Source organism: Puma concolor, chromosome B4 (genome assembly GCF_028749965.1).
Source record: "Puma concolor isolate L17-30 chromosome B4, mPumCon1.1.hap2, whole genome shotgun sequence".
Classification (NCBI taxonomy): domain Eukaryota; kingdom Metazoa; phylum Chordata; class Mammalia; order Carnivora; family Felidae; genus Puma; species Puma concolor.
The window spans coordinates 105244843-105261067 of NC_141673.1; the positions used below are offsets into that span (position 1 = coordinate 105244843).

General features: G+C 37.6%; 1 protein-coding gene across 1 annotated transcript in view; it reads left to right on the top strand.

Moving 5' to 3' along the window:
- The window catches only part of LOC112867338 (maestro heat-like repeat-containing protein family member 1), a 115746-nt gene that overhangs the window by 21818 nt on the left and 77703 nt on the right, over nucleotides 1-16225 (top strand). The gene's annotated exons all lie outside the window — the stretch shown is intronic.

The following is a 16225-nucleotide window of genomic DNA, read 5'->3' on the forward strand; positions in this document are numbered from 1 at the left end:
TGTATGTACTGTGATGTAAATATCTATGTATTGTTGAGTGTCAAGAAAATTTTGAAATTTTACTTATAGATGAATAATGCCATGGTAAATATTTTTGTATATAAACCCTGTGCACACCTTTGGTTCAACATAACAAGTTTATTGAATAGTTACTATGCAGCAGGTATTGTAAAGAAGTTATAATAAATCCATTTCTCTCCAGGAGTCATAATTGGGGGAGGGGAAGCTCTATTCTACCTTCGGTTCTTTAGAATAGGAGCTGGTGGTTAGTTCCAGGGTACACATTCTAGGTTTGGTTGCTAAGGTGTAATTATTTCTCAATAATTGGGTAGTATTCCCAGGAGACACTTCTATGCCATCTCAACTGCTTCCTCATAGTGCTGTTGTCCATCTGGTGTGGGCAAGAAGGAGAGAAACAGGGACTGGAGCAGGGTCAGGCCTAGAGAGAAGGTGAGTCTGAACATGAGAAATGAACTAGACAGGGGTGGGAAAGGAATGGATTCAAGGGACTTTTTGTTAAAGTTTATTTATTTATTTTGAGAGAGAGAGAGAATAAGCAGGAGAGGACAGAGAGAGAGAGAAAGAGAGAGAATCCCAAGCAGACTCCATGATGACAGTGCAGGGCTCGAACCCATAAACCGTTGAGATCATAACCTGAGCTGAAACCAAGAGTTGGCCGCTTAACTGACTGAGCCACCCAGGTGCCCCATTCAGGGGACATTTAATAAGTAAAATTCTCTGTCCTGGCAGGGCTGTGGATGGTGTGGGAGAGAAGTCAAAGATGACTGAGACTTAAGCTCTGCCCAGAGATAGGGATTAATTTTGGGATGGAGAGAAGATAATATGTTCAATGTTGGATGTGCTGAGTTTTAAATACTACAAGAAATGAAGAAGTCTAAAATATAGAAATAACTATTTGCAACTTAAGGCCTAGGGAGACAGATTTTGTTACTCTGAAATTACTCTATATTTTTCTAACGAAGTTTAAAATTCACCAATTCTCTGTTTTTCTTCTAAAGAAGATAAGGATCTTAAACTCCTTAATTAGCCTGCAACCTCACCCTTCTCATCTTTTGAGCTGTGTTGTCTAATGTTTTCATTCCATCATGGTTTTAACTCCCTGAAATTAGTGGTTATTATTATATTTCATAGTCAATACTTATTTAAACTTACCAACCTCTCAGTCTCCTAACAGAAAATAAATTACACACTCAAATTAGGATAATTCAAGGACAGTTTAACAAATAAATTAAAGCAACTATTTCTAATGAGTATGTGTGAATAGAGATTAAGAAACCCGCAAGATATTAGGGTACCTGTGTGGCTCAGTCAGTGGAGCATCTGACTCTTGATTTTGGCTCAGGTCATGATCTCAAGGTAGTGGAATCAAGCCCTGTGTTGGGCTCCACACTGAGCGTGGAGCCTGCTTAAAATTCTTTCTCTTTCTCTCTGCCCCTTCCCCCTGCTTGTACTCTTCCCTCTCTTAAAGAAAAAGAAAAGAAAAGAAAAGAAAGAAAGAAAGAAAGAAAGAAAGAAAGAAAGAAAGAAAGAAAGAAAGAAACCCACAAGAGATAGTATAATATGCTGGAGCTGATAGCAACCAGAGTTTTATCACCCTAGACCCGAAGGGATCTGGGGAGGGAGCCATCATGAAAAGCTGAAAGGAGAGTAATACATATAGGGCTATCTTGAGAGAAATAGTGACCTCAAGGTATACACCCAGCCAAAGACTACCTTGGTAGGAGGAAACAAAAATATATACTCTGATCTAACATCTTTTCTTTCTGCAGTGTACTATTAGGGCTCCCCATTGGCAAAACCCAGTTCCAAGCCAGAGGACAAGGGAGTTTATTTGATGTAGCCTCCAAAGCATTTAGCAGAGTGTAGAAGAGTGTAGGCAAGATCTGGAGAGCCAACAGAAGATATTCAGGATACCAAGTGTTTTACTAATTCTTAGTACATAACTAATACATTTCTTGAATCCTCCTCCTCCTTTCCAGGTTTATTTTATTCCTTGCTGAAATAAGGAAATATACTTGTATTTCTTTCATTGGGGGCTTACAAATAAAAAATTTCTTAGCCTATCTGGAAATATCTTCATTTAGCTTTCATTCTTGCATGATATAGTTGAGTATAAATTTCTAGATTGATAGTTATTTTACCTTATTTATTTATTTATTTATTTATTTATTTATTTGAGAGAGAGAGAGTGTGTGTGTGTGAGTGAGCAGGGGTGGGGCAGAGGAAGAGAGAGAGAAAGAGAGAGAGAGTGAGAATATCACAGAGCTCAATCTCATGACCCTGATACCATGACCTGAGTTGAAATCAAGAGTTGGATGCTTAACTGATTGAGCCACCCAGGTGCCCCATGGTTATTTTCCTTCAAAACTTGGAAGCTATTATTGCACTGTCTTCTCTGTTGTTGCTCATGAGAAGCCTGTCTGGTAGTCTTTCCTTTGTAGTTAATCTTTTTTCTCTGAAGCATTTAGTATTCTTTTGCTTTCTCTGGTCTTTTATTTTATTCCAGTGCATCTAGATATGGATTGATTTTCTTTATCCTTGAAAGACTTGGTGTTCTTTTTCAATCTGAGGATTCATATTTCCTTTAATTCTGAAAGACTGCAGACATTTTCACTTCAACTATTAGCTCTTGCCTGTTTATTCTTTTGGAATTCCCTTTAAGTGTATATTGGAGTTTTTCATCCATCTCTCTAAACTTCTCTTTTATTTTCTTCTCTATATGTCTGTGCTATATTCTGGGTCACTTTTGCTACTCTTTCTTCCAATTCACTAACTCACTCTTTAGCAGTATCTTGTCTACTATGAAACCTATCTACTGAGTTGTTTGATGTCTATGTTTTTCTTTCTGCATTATCTTTGATTTGATTTTATTTTTTTTCAACGTTTATTTTTTTGGGGACAGAGAGAGACAGAGCATGAACGGGGGAGGGGCAGAGAGAGAGGGAGACACAGAATCGGAAACAGGCTCCAGGCTCTGAGCCATCAGCCCAGAGCCTGACGCGGGGCTCGAACTCACGGACCGCGAGATCGTGACCTGGCTGAAGTCGGACGCTTAACCGACTGCGCCACCCAGGCGCCCCATGCATTATCTTTTAAAAATATAACTTCTTGGGGCGCCTGGGTGGCTCAGTCCATTAAGCGTCCGACTTCAGCTCAGGTCATGATCTCACAGTCTGTGGGTTCGAGCCCTGCATCAGGCTCTGTGCTGACAGCTCAGAGCCTGGGGCCTACTTCGGATTCTGTGTCTCCCTCTCTCTCTGCCCCTTCCCTGCTCATGCTGTGTCTCTCTCTGTCGCAAAAATAAATAAAAAAAAAATAAAAATATAACTTCTTGTTTCTTTTGTGTAAAACCCTGTATTCTTTTTATAAAGATTTTTTTTATGTTTACACATTTTTTAAAGACAGAGAGAGAGCAAAAGCAGGGGTGGGCCGGAGAGAGAGAGAGGGACACAGAATCTGAAACAGGCTCCAGGCTCTGAGCTGTCAGCACAGAGCCCGACGCAGAGCTTGCACCCATGAACCATGAGATCATGACCTGAGCCGAAGTTGGATGCTTAACCAACTGAGCCACCCAGGCGCCCCCTGTATTCTTACAGTTCCTATTTTTTTATTAAACAATTTTTTTTAATGTTTACTTTTTGAGGGAGGGAGAGAGAGAGAGCATGAGTGAGTGGGGGAGGGGCAGAGAGAGAGAGAGGGAGATGCAGGATCTGAAGCAGGCTCCAGCCTCTGAGCTGTCAGCACAGAGCCCGACATGGGGCTCGAACCCATGACCAAGAGATCATGACCTGACCTGAAGTCAGATGCTTATCTGACTGAGCCACCCAGGATCCCTTACAGTTCCTGTTTCTTAATTTAAAAACTATTGTCTTGGGGCACCTGGGTGGCCCAGTTGGTTAAGCATCCAACTTCAGCTCAGATCATGATCTCCAGGTTCCTGAGTTTGAGCTCTGTGTGGGGCTCTGTGCTGACAGTTCAGAGCTTGGAACTTACTTCTGATTCTGTGTCTCCCTCTCTCTCTGCCCCTCCCCTGCTCACGCTCTGTCTCTCTCTCTCAAAGATAAATAAACATTAAAAAAAAACCCTGTTTTGTTAAATAAACACACAGAAAGGTGCATGAAATGAGTAAGTAGACGTCAATGATTTACCACAAATCAAATATCTGTGTCACCACCATCCAGATCTCCCTATTGTGATCCTTCCTAGTCATTACTCCCTTCCAAGATAATCATTAATTTAAAACATTTTATTATTGAATTATAGTTGACACACAATGTTATATTAATCTCAGGTGTACAACAGAATGATTTGACAATTCAATATATTGTGCAATGCTCATTACAATAAGTATAGTTACCTTCTGTCACCATACAGCATTATTACAACATTATTGATTATATCCCTATGCTGTCTTTTCATTTCTGTGACTTATTTATCTTATAACTGGAAGTTTGGACCTCTTAATCCCCTTCACCTACTTCACCCATCCTTCCCCTGCACCCTTTCCCTCTGGCAACCACCAGTTTGCTGTCTGTATTTATGAGTCTGTTTCTGTTTGTTCATTTGTTTTGGTTTTTAGATTCCACATAGAAGTGAAATGGTTATTTTTTTAAATAAAAATCACATTCTTGCTTTTCCTTAAAGTTTTACTACCTAAATTTGCATCCTGAAACACAGTAGTTTATATTTGTCTGGTTTTGAGTTTTTTATAAATACAATAATGAAGTATGTATTATTTTGTCTCTGGCATCTTTCACTTATTTTGTATTTGTTAGATTTACCCATATTGTTGCAGGAGATTGTGGTTTGTTTATTTGCATTGTTATATAGCATTCTATTATATTAATTTGTATGAATATATCACAATTTATCCATTAGGATGATATTGGACATATGAGTTGCAGTTGGGGGCTATTATGGATAATGGCGCTATGTCGCTATGCACATATCTGTTGCTATTAGTAAGCATGCATTCCACTAGGTGTGTACCCAGGAAAGGATCATGGAGTATGTGTATTTTAAGCTTTAGAAGGTAATAACAAATTGTTTTCCAAAGTGGCTGTATTATTTTACATCCCACTAGTAGTATGTGAAAATCCCCATTGTTCCAATCCTTGCTACACTAGTTATTGTAAACCTTTAAATTTAAGCCATTCTGGTGGGTGTGTTGCAATATACTTTTGTGGTTTTAACTTCTACTTCCCCAATTCCTAGTTAGGCTGAGCCGAACCTTTACATGTGTTTATGGACCATTTGGATATCCTCTTTTATAAATTCCGCTTAAGTCTCTTACCTATTTTTTTATTTGTGTTTTTCTCTGATTTGCAGGAGATTGTTATATATTTTGGATATGGTTACTATGTTGATCTTATGGATGATATGTATCTTTTTTCACTCTGAGCTTTACCATTTTTACTCACCTAATGGTGTCTTTTGATGACTGGTGAATTTTAATTTCTCTCTTACATTTTATTTTAATAAAATACCAAACCTATAGAAAAGTTGAAAGAATAATGTAATGAACACTTATTATTCTTCAACCTACATTCACCAGTTTGCTAAAATATTTTGCCATATTTGTGCTCATCTCATATTGTCTCTGTCTCTGTCTCTCAATCCATACACAGACACGCACACATAAAGATCTGAATCATTCCAAATTAATTTCATACTTATATTATAGACTTTAAGTATTACAGCATGTATCCCCTTAAAAAAAAAGGAGGGGGCGCCTGGGTGTCTCAGTCAGTTAAGCATCCAACTTCGGCTCAAGTCATAATCTCGCAGTCCATGGGTTCGAACCCTGCATTGGGCTCTGAACAGCTCAGAGCCTGAAGCCTGCTTCAGATTCTGTGTCTCCTGTTCTCTGCCCCTTCCCTACTCATGCTGACTCCCTCTTTCTCTCTCTCTCACAAAATAATAAGTAAACATTAAAAAAAAGGAAATTCTAATAACCTTATTATCTCAAGGAACTTAATATTGATACAATATTATTATTGTCATATAGCCTATGGTCAAATTTCCCCAAGTATCCTTGAAATTTTCTTTATAGCTAGAATTTCCTTTCTAGCTGTTTTTCTCCCCAGCTAAGATCCAATCAAAGATGATTATTGCAGGGACGCCTGGGTGGCTCAGTCAGTTAAGTGTCTAATTTTGGCTCAGGTCATGATCTCACTGTGAGTTCGAGCCCTCCTGTCGGACGGAGCCTGCTTCAGATTCCGTGTCTCCCTCTCTCTCTGCCCCTCCGCTGCTCATGCTGTGTGTGTCTTTGTCTCTCAAAAAGTGAATAAACATTAAAAAAAAAAAAAAAAGATGATCATCGTATTCTCCTTTCACCTAAAATAGTCCACTCAACATTTTTGCCTTTACTTGTCTTGTAGAATGTCCCATAATCTGGATTTGACTAACTGTTTCCCATTTTAGATTCAGGTTAAACATAGTGGGCAAAAATACTACATGGTGATATGCATTTCCCATGGCATCATCAGGAACACATAACATCAGTTGTATTATTGATAATTTTAAGTTTGATCATTTGGTGTAGTGGTATCCATCAGATCTCTCTATTGTGAAAGTACTTTCTTCCTGTTATAATTAATACATGACATGTATGGTGATGCTTTGAGGCCTTGTCAATATTTTGTTCCTTGATATTTCTTGACTGCATCAATTATTTCATTTGTAGTTGTATTTCTATCGTTCTCTCCCCCACTATAACTACCATGCATTTTTTAGCTCCAATTTGGGTCCATGGATTCCTTCCTTTTTCTTTTTTCTTAAATGGATTTTATTTAATTTATTTAAAAACAATTTTTTTTAATGTTTATTTATTTTTGAGACAGAGAGACACGGAGCATGAGCAGGGGAGGGGCAGAGAGAGAGGGAGACACAGAATCTGAAGCAGGCTCCAGGCTCTGAGCTGTCAGCACAGAGCCCGATGCGGGGCTCGAACTCAGGAAGTATGAGATCATGACCTGACCCGAAGTCGGACGCTTAACCGACAGAGCCACCCAGGCGCCCCTCTTAAATGGATTTTAAATCTATTATCATTCTTTTTTGATGTTCAAATTGCTGCTCATTTGGATAGTGAGAGAAACCTTTAATCTGGATCTTCTGTCCTTTTAATGCATACCCATTAGTTTTTGAGCACTTCCCTGTTTCTGGCACAAAAAGGTAGAGACTTATCTTGTACTTTTCCTACTCCCAATCAGTAATCAACCATTTCTCCAAGAAGCTTTTTTTTTTTTTTTTTTTTTTTAAGACCAGGCTATGAATGGTATGTAGAAAGTAGATTTTAGGTAGTAGGTGTGGTCATTGCTTCTAGGCCTCTTCAGTGGACACAGTGATACTTTAAATCATGAATTATTAATTAAATTATTTAAAATTAATTAAAATTTGAACATCATGGGTTCCCATTCCATATTTGCATCTGCCTTTTTCCATGATAACAGTCCTGTTTCCTGAAAAACAATTTGTTTCCTACAATATACAGAATAGTTTCAGAATCACTACCCCAATAACACTACCAATAACAAACTCAGTAAGTAAAGTTCAAGGCTTCTTTGCAGGTCTTTTTATCTTTAGAATATATCCCAATAAGGGCATATGCTTAAGGTATTGTGTTTAAAAGTTACTGGAATACTTTTCTGTGTAGTTATATAATCACTTTCATATGCAGTTAGGTTCACTTCTTTCTGTTTTATTCATTTATAGGGTCTGTCTTTTTTGTCCCCTTTGGGTTTAGCTTATTTTTGAATACATGAATCATTTACATGGTTGAAAAGTCAAAACTTTATAAAGAGGTAAAGCCAAAGAGGTCTTTTTTTAAGCTTATTAATTTATTTTTAGTAATTTCTACACCCAGCATGGAGCTTGAGCTCACAACCCTGAGATCAAGAGCTGCAGGCTCTTCCGACTGAGCCACCCATGTGCTCCAAGCTGAAGGAGTCTTGATCCCATATTTCTCTCTTTCTCTTCCCTCACGCACCAATAAGTAACCATTTCTATTAGTTTCTGGTTTTATCCTTTCTCTGCGTTTTCTTTTCAAAAAGGAGCAAAACTTAGGGGCACCTGGGTGGCTCAGTTGGTTAAGCGTCCAACTTTGGCTCAGGTCATGATCTCACTGTTCGTGGGTTTGAGCCCCATGTCAGGCTCTGTGCTGACAGCTCGGAGCCTGGAGCCTGCTTTGGACTCTGTGTCTCCCTCTCTTTCTGCCCCCACCCCCCATGTTCTCTCTCTCAAAAGCAAATAAATAAACATTTAAAAAAATAAGCAAAACTATAGACATACATAAGAATATATACATACACAAAAATGTACACATATATTATCATTTTATTACACAAAAGGTAGCATAATTTTATATCATTTTGTGGAGATCTTCCTCACATTTTAGCTGCACATTCCCCCACTGGGGAAGGTACCATAGTTTCTTCATCCAGTTTCCAATTGATAGGCATTTTGTTTCCGGTATTTTGCTGTTACAAGCAATACTACGATGAGTGATTTTGTCCACATATTGTTTCATATTTATAGAAGAGAAGCTTCCAGGTAAATTTTAGAAATGGAATTTGCTGAGCAAAGAGTTAATGTGTATGTGATTTTATTAGATGTTGCAATACGTCACTCCATTGGGGTCATGCCATTTTGTACACCTACCAGCAATGTATGGCAGAGTTTGTTTTTCTAAGCTTTATTGGCTTTGAAAATTTTGTCAATCTGATGAAGGGAGAAATGGATTTGGGGGAATTTTTTTTTTTTAATTAATGTTTATTTATTTATTTCTGAGAGAGAGAGAGAGAGCAAGCAAAGGAGGGGCAGAGAGAGAGAGAGGGAGACAGAATCCCAAGCAGGCTCCATGCTGCCAGCACAGAGCTCGATGTGGGGCTGGAACCCATGAACCATGAGCCAAAACCAAGAGTCAGACATTTAAACAACTGAGCCACCCAGGCGCCCCCCTTGGTGTGGTTTAAGTTGCTGGTGTGTGTGTGTGTAGACCTTGTAATGGGTTAACATTTTTTTAAATTTTATTTTTTATTTTTTAAAATTTACATCCAAATTAGTTAGCATATAGTGCAACAATGATTTCAGGAGTAGATTCCTTAGTGCCCCTTACCCATTTAGCCCATCCCCCCTCCCACAACCCCTCCCATAACCCTCAATTTGTTCTCCATATTTATGAGTCTCTTCTGTTTTGTCCCCCTCCCTGTTTTTTATTATTTTTGCTTCTCTTCCCTTATGTTCATCTGTTTTGTATCTTAAAGTCCTCATATGAGTGAAGTCCTATGATATTTGTCTTTCTCTGACTAATTTCACTTAGCATAATACCCTCTAGTTCCATCCACGTAGTTGCAAATGGCAAGATTTCATTCTTTTTGATTGCTGAGTAATACTCCATTGTATATATATACCGCATCTTCTTTATCCATTCATCCCTCAATGGACATTTGGGCTCTTTCCATACTTTGGCTATTGTTGATAGTGCTGCTATCAACATTGGGGTGCATATGTCCCTTCGAAACAGCACACCTGTATCCCTTGGATAAATACCTAGTAGTGCAATTGTTGGGTTGTAGAGTAGTTCCATTTTTAGTTTTTTGAGGAACCTCCATACTGTTTTCCAGAGTGGCTGCACCAGCTTGCATTCCCACCAACAATGCAAAAGAGATCCTCTTTCTCCACATCTTCGCCAACATCTGTTGTTGCCTGAGTTGTTAATGTTAGCCATTCTGACAGGTGTAAGGTGGTATCTTATTGTGGTTTTGATTTGTATTTCCCTGATGATGAGGGATGTTGAGCATTTTTCATGTGTCAGTTGGCCATCTGGATGTCTCCTTTGGAGAAATGTCTATTCATGTCTTTTGCCCATTTCTTCACTGGATTATTTGTTTTTTGGGTGTTGAGTTTGATAAGTTCTTTATAGATTTTGGATACTAACCCTTTATCTGATATGTAATTTGCAAATATCTTCTCCCATTCTGTCGGTTGCCATTTAGTTTTGCTGATTGTTTCCTTCGCTGTGCAGAAGTTTTTATTTTTATGAGGTCCCAGTAGTTCATTTTTGCTTTTGTTTCCCTTGCCTCTGGAGACGTGTTGAGTAACAAGCTGCTGTGGCTAAGATCAGAGAGGTTTTTGCCTGCTTTCTCCTCAAGGATTTTGATGGCTTACTGTCTTACATTTAGGCCTTTCATCCATTTTTTAAGTTTATTTTTGTGTGTGGTGTAAGACCAGTGGTCCAGGTTCACTCTTCTGCATGTCGCTGTCCAGTTTTCCCAGCACCACTTGCTGAAGAGACTGTCTTTATTCCATTGGATATTCTTTCCTGCTTTGTCAAAGATTAGTTGACCATACGTTTGTGGGTCCATTTCTGGGTTCTCTATTCTATTCTATTGTTCTGAGTGTCTGTTCTTGTGCTGGCACCATACTGTCTTGGTGATTACAGCTTTCTAGTATAGCTCGAAGTCTGGGATTGTGATGCCTCCTGCTTTGGTTTTCTTTTTCAAGATTGCTTTGGCTGTTCAGGGCCTTTTCTGGTTCCATACAAATTTTAGGATTATTTGTTCTAGCTCTGTGAAGAATGCTGGTGTTATTTTGATAGGGATTGTATTGAATATGTAGATTGCTTTGGGTAGTATCAACATTTTAACAATATTTGTTCTTCCTATCCAGGAGCATGGAATCTTTTCCCATTTTTTGGTGTCTTCTTCAATTTCTTTCATAAGCTTTCTATAGTTTTCAGTGTATAGATTTTTCACCTCTTTGGTTAGATTTATTCCTAGGTATTTTATGGGTTTTTATGGGTTATAATTTTTTATATATTATTATTATTATTTAATTTTTTAAATGTTTATTTATTTTTGAGAGAGCACACAAGCAATCAGGGGAGGGGCAGAGAGAGGGGGACAGAGGATCTGAAGCAGGCTCTGTGCTGACAGCAGTGAGCCCGATGTGGGGCTCGAACCCACAAACAGTGAGATCATGACCTGAGCTGAAGTCCAGACATTTAACCGACTGAGCCACCCAGGTGCCCGAATTTTTATATATTATTGCTTGATTTAGTTTTTTACTTAAAAAAAAAGTTTTTCACATCTATAGTCATGAGAAAGATTGGCCTCAGTGTTCTGTTTTTGTACAATCTTTTTAAAGTTTTAGTATCACCATAATGCAGGTTGAGTAATGTTCCCTTCCCTTTTTTTTTTTTTTTTTTTTGATTTTCTGGAAATTTTGTGTATAAGTGGAATTATTTTTTCTTTAAATGTTTAGTAGAATTTATTGATGAAGCTGTTTAAGCCTGGAGTGTCTTTGTGCAAAGCTATTAATTATGAGTTAAATTTCTTTTTCTTTTTAAATTTTTTGTATACTTAAAAATTTTTTTTGATGTTTATTTATTTTTGAGAGAGAGACAGAGCATGAGTGGGGGAGGGGCACAGAGGGAGGGAGACACAGAATCTGAAGCAGGCCCCAGGCTCCGAGCTGTCAGCACAGACCCTGATGCAGGGCTTGAACTCATGAACTGCAAAATCATGACCTGAGCCAAAGTTGGACACTCAATTGACTGAGCCACCCAGGCGCCCCAAGTTAAATTTCTTTAGGAGCAGGGACTATTCAGTTTTTTCTACTTATGTCAGTTTTAATAGAGCATCCTTTTTTTCTAGGAATTTGTCCAATTTACTGAAAACCTTTAAATTTGTCATAACATTGTGACCTTTTGAGATTGATTTTTTCATTTAACATAATACTCTTGAGATCTACCCAGGTTGTTGCATGTATCAATAGTTTCTTTCTTTCTTTCTTTCTTTCTTTCTTTCTTTCTTTCTTTCTTCTTTCTTTCTTTCTTTCTTTCTTTCTTTCTTTCTTTCTTTCTTCTGTTTATTTATTTTGAGAGAGAGAGAAAGACAGAGAGAGGCAGGGGGAGGGGCAAAGAGAGAGAGAATCCCAAGCATGCTCTGTGCTGTCAGCGCAGAACCCGATGTGGGCCTTGATTCCACAAACTGTGAGATCATGACCTAATGCGAAATCAAGAATCAGACTCTTAATTGACTGAAACACCCAGATGCCCCAATAATTTTTTTGTTTTGTTTTGTTTTGTTTTGTTTTTAGTTGCTGAGTAGTATTCTATGGTATGGATGTACTATGGTTTATTTAGCCATTCATGTATTGGAGGACATTTTGGCTGTTACTAATAAAACTCTTTTGAACTTTTTCTTTCTTTTTTTTTTTTTTTTTTTTTTTTGCTGGGTTGCTGGCAAGCCAAGGATGGTGATTAAGGAATGAGGGGGTGAGACTGGCAACAAAACTTTCTGGATAGTGAGCACCACTGCATGTCCCACAAACATACCATGCCACAGGAATGGAAGAGTAGAGGCTCATCTTGCAGATTTTTCTAGCTCCGTCTACTAATAAAGCTTAACATCATCATGTCAACTAGCAAAGAAGAAATGTTTCAGGGTCCAGTTTCCGTATTACAGAGTGAAGCATGAAGGGGTAGATTTGAAGCTAAGAGGCAACAAATTGATAACTAGAACACAGGGTTTTACTTCCTTTAGTTTTTTTTTTTATTTTATTTATTTTTTTAAAAATTTTTTTTTTCAACGTTTATTTATTTTTGGGACAGAGAGAGACAGAGCATGAACGGGGGAGGGTCAGAGAGAGAGGGAGACACAGAATCGGAAACAGGCTCCAGGCTCCGAGCCATCAGCCCAGAGCCCGACGCGGGGCTCGAACTCACGGACCGCGAGATCGTGACCTGGCTGAAGTCGGACGCTCAACCGACTGCGCCACCCAGGCGCCCCTTCCTTTAGTTTTTAACATGTCTTATTTACATTAAGCTAAAAATATACATATGACATTTTCGGAATGTTATACCAATATTATTACTGACAATGAGACTATTGAACGCAGTTCAAGATTCTTTTTGTCTTTAGAATATACACCATTATGATTGTACAAACAAAATACTGGATTTTAAAATCACCTGAAATAATTTCTCTCCTGATTTTTTTCTTTCTGATTTCACTAACAATATGCAATGAGCTTTGTTTGTTTCAGTTTGTTTTCGATTTTTGAGGATTACTCTATTTCTGACTTGTACTTTTCACTTATACAAAACATTTACTTTATTTCAAATTAATGTTTATATTTAATGCTGTAAACTCCCCTATAAAGAGTTTTAGCTGCCTCATAGTAATTTTGACATGTCATATTTTTGTCATTCAGTTGAAATATTTCCTAATTTCCATTGAGGTTGCTTCTTTGTTCCATTGTTTATTTAGAAGTATATTTCTTAATGTTCAAACATATGAAGATTTTAAGGTTATATTTTTATTATTTCTAGCTTAATCACATGTGGACAGAAAACATGTATATGAACTTAGTTGTTTGAAATCTGTGGATTCTTGCCGTATTGCCCAGCACACAATCGACTTTTATATGTTTTATGTATGCTTGAAGAGAATATACATTCTGCAGTTGTTGGGGACAGTGTTCTGTAGGTTCATTATATAAATTTGTTAATAATAGTTTCCAAATCTATATTCCTACTGATTATCTTTTTGTTCTATCAGTTCTGATAGGTGTTAAAAAACCTGACATTTTAAACCTGGGTTTATCAGTTTCTCCTTTTTGTTCTATCAATTTTTGCTTTATACATTTTGAGGTTATGTTATTAAACTCATCCAATGTAAGAGTGTATCTTCTTGGTGAACTAAATCTTTTATTAATATGAAATGATGTTCTTTAGTACTGCTCTTTGCCTTAAGATCTATTGAAGATCTGCTGCTAATCTAGCTATACTAGCTTTTTTTTGGATTCATGTTTGCTTGATATATCTTTGCCTTTCCTTTTCTTTCAGTCTTTCTGCATCCTTTGCTTGAGATGTGTCTCTTGTAGATAGCATATGATTGGTTTTGTTAATTCAGTTTAGACATCTTTTTCTTTTAATTGGAACATGTAATAAATTTACATTGAATGTAATTACTAATATCTGGGCTTAAATCTACCCTCTTTAAAAGCATTTTCTGAATATGTCACCTGTTATATGTCTCTAATTTCTCTATTTTCTTGCCTTTATTTGGATTGAATTTTTTTTTAATGTTTATTTATTTTTGAGACAGAGAGACACAGAGCATGAACAGGGGAGGGGCAGAGAGAGAGGGAGACACAGAATCCGAAACAGGCTCCAGGCTCCGAGCTGTCAGCACAGAGCCCAATGCGGGGCTCGAACTCACAGACTGTGAGATCATGACCTGAGCCGAAGTCAGACGCTTAACCGACCAAGCCACCCAGGCGCCCCTGGATTGAATTTTTTAAAAAAATCATTCTATTTTCCCCTTCGATTACCTAATTATTTACACATTCTTTTATATTTACTACAGTGGTTATTTAAAACTTTATTTAATGTTTATTTATTTTGAGGGAGAGAGAGACAGAGTGCAAGCAGGGGAAGGGCAGAGAGAGGGAGACACAGAATCCTAAGTAGGCTCTACACTGTGAGCTGTCAGCACAGAGCCTGACAGGGGGCTTGAACTCATGAACCATGAGATCATGACCTGAGCTGAAGTTGGACGCTTAACCAACTGAGCCACCCAGGTGCCCCTACAGTCATTATTTTAGACTCTTACTCTATAGGGTAGAGTACAACATCCATCTTGATATTTCTTTACTATCTTTTAGCATCTCTTGTTGCTGTTAAGGAACTAGCTGATTGTTATTCCTTTGTAGGTAATTTGTGTTTTATTCTAGTGGCTCTAGAATTTTAATTTTTATCCCTGATGTTCTGCAGTGTCACTGAAACATCAGTTTATCTTTATTTGTCCTGGTGAGTACTTGGGTTACACTTCCCATCAGAGGATTCTTGTCTTTTTTTTTTTCAATTCTAGAAAAGTCTCAGTTATCTTTATATGTTACCATCCTGCCATTCTTTTGGAACTCCTCTCAGTCCATCCAACACACCTGCTACTTGTTCTTTTATTAAAAATTATTTTCTTTATTTTCCTACATTGCACACTGGGTGAATTCCTCACTATTTTCTAATTTACTAATTCTTTTTTTTTAACTTTTTTTTTAACGTTTATTTATTTTTGGGACAGAAAGAGACAGAGCATGAACGGGGGAGGGGCAGAGAGAGAGGGATACACAGAATCGGAAGCAGGCTCCAGGCTCTGAGCCATCAGCCCAGAGCCCGATGCAGGGCTCGAACTCACGGACCACGAGATCGTGACCTGAGCTGAAGTCGGACGCTTAACTGACTGAGCCACCCAGGCACCCCTAATTTACTAATTCTTTAACTGTATTCAGTCTTGATTATATATTATTTGTTGGGATTTCAAATTTTGATGCCTATGTTTTTCATTTCCAAGTTTTCTAATTGGTTCTTTTCATATCTACCTATAAATTATTTCATTCTGTCTTTATTTGTTCTTTTAAGATGGAAATTATTTCTTCACTTTTTTAGCACCCTAAGCACATTGATTTGATGATCATGAGGAGAAGGAGGTGGAGGAGAAGAGGATGGTGACAATGATTATCATTATTATTATTTTATTAAAGTCTTTGAGAGACTGTTTTACAAAATTAATCTCCTCTGAAGTAATTTCCTATTCCAATTGTTGATTTTGTTATGTTGTCTATCTTTTGTAGCATTAGATTTCTACATGTCTTTGGGAACTTGAGTTTGTTTATTTTAAGTAGCATCTCTCTATTTCTCTTCCTTTCCCTCTTTCTCTCCTTCTGTGTAAAACACTTCCTTTCTAGTTGCTTTTTGTGACTGTCTCATTTGCACCCCTACTCCTGATCTAATGTCCAGAACCTGGTCTTAAAATGACAATAAGTGGCTCTTCTCCTGTAGAGATATGGGGATGTTGTGGATTCAGGTAGAGTGCCAACAGTTTCTAATTGAGAATAATAATCAATATTTACTGAGTTAATACTATATGCCAGGCACTATTCTACATATATTATTTCATATAATGTTCCTAACAGTTCTATGAGTTAGATACTACTACTACTATTGCTACGACTACTATGACTATTACTTCTACTATCACTACCACAATGATGACCATTTTACAAATGAGTAAATTAAGGCAAGTTAAATAATGCCCTTAGTGAAGACAAACCAGAACATTTGAATGAATGAATGAATGAATGAATGAATAAATAATCCATTGTTGCTGGTAGCAGATAGACTGAACTCAGACCAAATTAA